The sequence below is a fragment of the Pelobates fuscus genome, chromosome 9 (genome assembly GCF_036172605.1).
Source record: "Pelobates fuscus isolate aPelFus1 chromosome 9, aPelFus1.pri, whole genome shotgun sequence".
NCBI classification, from domain to species: domain Eukaryota; kingdom Metazoa; phylum Chordata; class Amphibia; order Anura; family Pelobatidae; genus Pelobates; species Pelobates fuscus.
The window spans coordinates 26,175,594-26,183,140 of NC_086325.1; positions in this window are offsets into that span (position 1 = coordinate 26,175,594).

Here is a 7,547-nt window from a genome sequence, read left to right on the forward strand (position 1 = left end):
TGTAGATCACATGACAAATAGCTACCAGTCAGCTGTGAGGGTAAAAGGCTCTTCTAGGCAGCTCTTGCAGAATCACATGTTTGTTACAATAGTTTGTATAGAAATGATTACAGAGCCACAGGGATACACAGTCACAATATAAGGATCTGCAGGTCACTGTATCAGTAGGCATGAGTTATAGTGGCTGTTGATATGAGTTATATAGCAGCTATTAGTCAAAAGACTCTTGGAGGTCATTATCCATAGATTAAGTGTTTAAAATACATGTTAAATGAAGGTGTGCTATGCCTTTAAATACACTATAAACTATTTATGTAGTAAGTAAAACTAATCTAGAAATCAATTAATACATTTATCTCAATAGCATAAAAATTATTCAAAAAAGTGCAAATGACTGTGTGTACAAATAAAAACCATTTAGATGCTAAACCCCTATGTGCAGATACAAGCAAGGGTGACACAATGTAAAAAGCAAAAAAAGCGAAAATGCAATTAGTGATATTGATCACCCTAATAAATTGACTTACAGACAAATGCTTAATGGATAACTGCAGTGCCAGGAAAACCAATAGCTCCCTATAGTGACCCCCTCCACGGTGCAGAAGGGGTTAAAACCCCATTTTGTCACTTACCTGAATCCAGGGCAAATGTCCCTTGGCTCTGGTTCAAACTCCGCCTCCGTCCCTGCTGACGTCAGTCGGTGGGGGACGCGTAATGCACATAGGAAATCATGTTTTACATGACGCTGGATGTCCTCATGTATAGCGATCAAAGTTAGGCAACCAAAAGTCGCCTAACACAAATGGAGATTTATTTCCTCCTTCAGAGTCCCGTCTGCCATTTTTGTTGCTGGCAGAGTGTTGGAAAGATCATCCATACAATATTGGTGGTCTTTCACACAGTATGAAAAGTTTCTAAAGTATTATGCTCAAAAGGGGCATAGTATTAAGAAACAGAAAGTTGATAACACAATATTAATAATGTAAATTGAGTATCCTCTACTTGTATAAATGTATAAGTGTCCTTGTTAAGTGTCCAAAATGTACTTTACTTGGTGAAAAAATTTGCGTTCAGGATTTGTTTTTTGAGTCTCTTTCATTCAACCTCTGAATATTGAAGGGACACTATAGGAACCCAGACCACTTTATCTCCTTGAAGTGGTCTGGGTGCAGTGCCCCTGTCCCCTTAATCCTCCAGCTGTAATTATTGCAGTTTTTAAAAAACTGCAATAATTACTACCAGACAGCCACTAGAGGGACTTCAGGGTAAATGACGCTAGACATTCTTACGCTCTGCATGGGGACATCCAGCATCAACTAAAAACCCCCAGAAAAGCATGGAATAAATGTTTTCCTATGGGAATGTCCTAATGCGATTGCGGCACTCGCCACGCATGCGTATTAGGTGCCCCCCTGCAGGCTACGTCGGGGGAGTAGGAGCAGAGGTGGAACTTGACTCAGCGCCGAGGGAATCAGGTAAGTGACAAAAGGGTTTTAATCCTCTCAGTGCTGCGGGGAGGAGGGGTGGCCACAAGGGACAGGAGCATTATATGACACTGTAGTGCTAGGAATACAAACAGAGACCGTCCCAATGCATTGAACAGAACATTTTATAGGAGAAGACTGGTATTGACCAGCCTAGGGTGCAGGGCACTATGATTGTCAGGGAATATAAAACCCTAAAATACTTTTCACTAACACACATCCAAGAAGTATACATTTAAAGTAAAAAGCTTGTAATGTGGGGAATTTGTAAAATGAACATTAACAGAAATTGGATGTCTCCAAAAGAAGCTTTTCTTGAAATCACAAGGGTTTTCAAAGTTAATTTCTCATAAATGTGCTATGCTGGGTCAAGTAACATGTAATCCCACTGAACAGCTAATCCCGAGCATTATATGTATGATGGATAAAGCTTTTGCATGTTCATATTTTCATATATTCTATGGAGGAACATCTGAAAAACCATAGCAGATCTTCTGAACATGCATAGATCTCCTATCTGCAAATACAGCATGGCCACTTCACTGATGTTCTGAACATTCACAATTGACTTCATGAGGGAATCTTCAGCCAGAATTGTCTGGGACTCAGCAGCTGTGAATTCCTGCAGAGTGCAGATGAAAAATGTTGATCTCCATAGGCCAACACTTAACCCAGCAGCTTTTCGAAGCCATTACAATGAATCCTGCAGTTCTTAATTGACCTAACAATAAATCTTGCGTGTTTCAGTGGCTTTTACATAATGCTTTCAATTGATTTAAAACTGAACCATAAAGTTCTTTGTCTATGTTACATTGAACCCTGCAGCTCACATAAACCTTAAACGGAACAGTACAGTTCTCTATGGAAACTACATTGCGCCCGTCAGCTCTGAATAGACATTAAATTAGTGGTTAAACCCTGCAGCTCTCTGTGATTGACACAGAATACTGCAAGTCTTCATAAACTCATCAGCAACATTCTGTGAAACAGAGGAGCTGTCCTTTGATCATGGTGCTGAAATTATTCTTCAGTGCCCTGTCATTAGGTACAAAAATACAGGTTTTAGAACACCCAGGTGCAGTATATAAAGTAAATAAAGTAATTACTTCCTTTTTGTTAGGTATAGGTATAGCAAAAGGATTCCTCTCAATCCTCAATACAACTTTAGACAAAATAGGATATACCTAAGCCTATAAAACAAAAGAAAATGCGCTCATAGGGGATTAACGTCAAAACATAAATTGCCCCGGGGCGTGGCCTGGAGCTCAAGCGCAGCGGTCGCATGTTGGTGTAGCTCCGTGCTACCACGGCCTAAATTTAGCGGAACGAGCACCTAAAAGGCGGAAAAAACTGTACCCACGACGATGTCACAGTCCAAGGGTCGCAGACAGACTGAAAGGAGCGACAAAAGTGATTTTTTTGCCACTCGGAATGCCCAGAGGAAATTGCCAGTGAGACCGGAGGAGTCCCAAGATGGCGCCCAAGATGAAACCTCTGTACTGCAGGGACAAACAACAGCGGATGGGCCCGCAACTCAAAGCATGATCCAAAAAATGCTGGACGATATGTACCAAAAGTTACAACTTACCCTCCACACATCACTTAATGAAATCAAGTCTGAAATCCATGATCTGGGCACACGCACGTCGTCATTGGAAGACAAGATGGCGGACCATGCTGAAGCTTATAATGCCATGCGGGCTGAAATGAACGAAATGCAAGACACAATGGTGGCATATGAGAACAAGCTGGCAGACATGGAAGATAGATCCAGACGAAATAACCTGCGCTTGAGAGGGATTGCAGAAACGGTCAGCACAGCAGATCTGCACGCATACATACAGGGGCTGTTTAAACTCCTTATCCCAGACTTGCATCAAGACATGCTCCTACTAGACAGGTACCACAGAGTCCCTAAACCGAGATTCCTTACATCTGAAGAGCCCAGAGACACCCTAGTGAGACTCCACTACTTCCATGTAAAGGAAGATATCATGAGGGCAAACAGACAACGCCCGAACCTACCATCACCCTACCAAGGGATTACAATCTATGCTGACATATCGGCAGTAACGCTGAAAAAACGGAAATCCTTTGCAAGCATCACAGAGAGCCTGAGGCAACATAAGAAGCCATATAGATGGGGATTCCCAGTTAAACTACTGGTTATGCACGAAGGCAAGATGACAGCCATCACGTCTCCTGAAGCGGGTATTCAAGCATTGAAAGATTGGGGCCTACCACCGCCGAAGACACCACCCCAAGGCACAGGACGGACCACACTACCTCCCACGTGGAAGAAGATCACCAGAAACAGATAGGGCCGTAGCCCGCAACCTAAGACTGTGGCAGGTACCTCATAGAGACACTGAGACTGAGACTCTAAAGGGGAAAAGTGCCCGCCAAGGGGTCCAAGTTCGGTAGAATCACCATGTTTTTACGGTTACACTCCTAACCAACAAGGTAAAACCGGGGACCTGGGGGCAACACAATTGACTTCCCCAACCATGGGACTCCTAATGCTACTGTTACTGTTAATGTTAATGCTAAAGGTAATTTTAATGTCTAAGATAACAGGTGCGAATACCAATGATCCACCCAATACAGGCCGTAAGACCGTTGTGGACAGGCATGGAAGAAAGATACTTCCTACCCCACTGTGCCAAAGTTAGGCACCAAGCCATTACCATGGCAGTATGTTTAGTTTTACTTGTTTATGTTCATCTGTTAGACCACCATGTTTTTCTATGTACACATTCATTGCAGGTACCACCTCACACCTCAACACCCCCAATAGCGCCACCTCCGGATGGGAATAGCCCCACACATTGCAAACATCACAGGGAGCGGACACCATGTTCGATGAAGCTGGGAAAGGTGTCCCTCCCAAAAACAGATAACACTAACACACCACAAATCGTAATCCGACTGTACAACCCCCCATGAAAATATACTCTCATAATACTAAAGGGCTTAATCACCCAGCGAAGCGTGGGCTGCTTCGAAAAGATTTGCAAAAACTAAAACCCGACATAGTGTGCCTACAAGAAACCCACTTCAAAGACAATGCCCATTCACCTCTATTCCGACAAGACTACCCCCACCAATTCCACGCCACGTACTCCAATAAATCGAAAGGGGCATCAATACTTATCAGTAAGGATGTGGCATTCATACTAATATGTTCGGAAGTAGACACAGAGGGCAGATATGCTATGGTGGTGGGGACGTTTAATGGGGTCGTATATTCCATTGCAAGTGTTTATGCCCCAAACAAGGAACAACGAAACTTTCTCCACAAGGTGTACAAAAAATTGTCGTCTATAAGCCAAGGCATAGGGGTGGTTTGTGGCGACTTTAACCATGTACTAGACCCTCTGATAGACACCACTGGACCGCATACACCAGCCAGACTGAAACCGCTTAAGAGACAAGGCAGGGCAATACAAAAACTGCTCCAAGACAACCATTACTATGACGTGTGGCGAGCATTACATGTGGGAGAAAGGGGGTATACATTTTTATCCACTGTACACAATACCTACTCACGCATAGATGGCATATGGATTGCAGGCCAACATCTGGAACAAGTCAGGGACTGCTCTATAACTCAATTAACGTGGTCAGATCATGCGCCAGTAGTGGCGACATTGACAGACTTATACGACTCCACACATAGAAGCCCATGGAGACTAAACGCGTCGCTTCTTACAGATAGTAAATTCAGGAAGACATTAGAAACAGAGCTCGTTCACTACTTTACAGAAAACGATACGGGAGACATATCCCAAAGCACACTGTGGCAAGCACATAAATCAGTAGCTAGAGGCCTATTGATAAAAAGAGCATCACATTTAAAAAGGTTGGCGCAAGCACAGATGAGGCTATGGCAAAAGGAGCTGCAGGACCTTAACACCCAAAACCAACAAGCCCCCACACAGGAACTAAAAAAGCGCATTATGGAGATAACTCAGGCCATACACACAAAAGCCATAGAAAGGACAGGGCTACACCTGCAAAAACTAAAAGCCAACCATTACTCTCAGGGAAATAAAGCAGGCAAACTAACAGCTAACCTCCTCAAAACGAAGCAAGCACAACAGAAAATAGCTTACTTAACATCGACAGAGGGACACAAAATAACAGCACCTAAAGATATAAGTAACACATTTGCAAAATACTATGCCTCTCTGTACAACCTAACAGAGGATGTGAACACTCATCAGCCCACCCCTCAAGAGATTAGTTCTTACCTACAAGCCATACCCTTGCCAACATTCACACTGCAACAACAACAAATACTCACGGCTAGCATAACTACCAAGGAAGTAGAAGAAGCTATCAACCTACTACCATCGGGTAAGGCGCCGGGCCCGGACGGTTTCGCAAACTGCTACTACAAGCAGTTCGCCCCCATCCTAACGCCTCACCTGACAAAAGCGTTTAACGAGGCTACAGCAACACAACAGTTACCGGCCGAATCCCTGCTTGCACACATCATTACACTTCCCAAACCACCCACATGCCCTCAAAACTTCCGCCCAATATCCCTGCTTAACACTGACGCCAAGCTGTATGCAAAGATCTACGCAAGGCGACTGAGTGGAATGCTCACACAGATCATCCATACAGACCAAGTAGGGTTTATAAAGAATAGACAAGGGGGCAACAATACAAGAAAAGTACTTAACATTGTTCACAGTATCCAAAAACTAAGAGTGGGAGGAGTGCTAGTGTCTTTAGACGCAGAAAAAGCCTTCGACCGACTGGGATGGGAGTTCCTAGAGCAGGTCCTCAGGAAGTTTGGGGTACCAGAGGGATTCATCTCAGCGGTCAAGGCTCTATACCACACACCAACAGCGAGGGTCATCAATGCAGGTTTTGTCTCGGAACCTCTCAAAATCACAAACGGCTCCCGACAAGGTTGCCCGCTGTCGCCCCTCCTATACGTCATGGCCCTAGAACCCCTAGCAGCAGCAATTAGACAACATTCCTCCATACATGGGGTAACAATAGGAGATAAAGAATACAAGGCGAGTCTATTCGCGGATGACGTCCTTCTGACCCTGACACAGCCCCACATGTCACTTCCCAACCTCATGGCTACCATCACGGAGTATGGGAAACACTCCTACTACAAGTTAAATGTCACAAAGACGCAGGCGATGGGGATGGGGCTGCCAAAGGAAACACTAGCTAGACTCAAAAGCGCCTTTCCATTTGACTGGCGAGGGGACCACTTAACATACCTGGGCATACGCATCCCACCGAGTACCGACAAACTGTTAGAACTCAATTACACCAAGCTTCTGAAGGAAACAGCAGCCACACTGGGATCGTGGGAAGGGAAATATCTATCATGGGTAGGAAGAATTACAGCGCTAAAAATGATGCTGCTCCCAAAACTCCAATATCTTCTGAGAACCCTCCCCATAAAACTGCCACTCGCGTATCTGACCTCCTTCCAGAGACTGATAACCAGATTTGTGTGGGCGAACAAAAAACCCAGGGTAGCGAATAGAACACTACAATTACCACTAAGAAAAGGGGGATTAGGCATGCCAAATGTACTTGACTATTATAGGGCGGCCCAACTGTCAGTGATCAAAGTAGCAACGGCGGGAGGGGAGGCTCCACAATGGACAAAGATAGAATCATACTGGACACAATGTACATCCCTCAAGGAACTATTATGGCTACCACAAAAACTCCGACCCCGACACATACTCCCATTAGCAACCACCCAACTCACACTGCAATTCTGGGACGAAAACAGGAAGAGGGAAGGGACAGAGGGGACACTCTCTGGGGACGCCCCAATCTCATGCTTAGCAATAGGGATCCCGACGTTTGATGCAAAAAAATGGTCAGAAAGGGGTTGCTCTAAGATTGCCCACATGTATCAGGGAGACCAGCTAATGCACTTCCCAGACCTCCAAGCTAGGTACGGCATATCCAGCAATGCGTTATTCTCATACTTGCAGCTGAAATCCTTACTCACAGGGATACCAATAAACCACCAAGGGTCAGCCACTAACCAATCCATAGAGCATCTATGCCTCT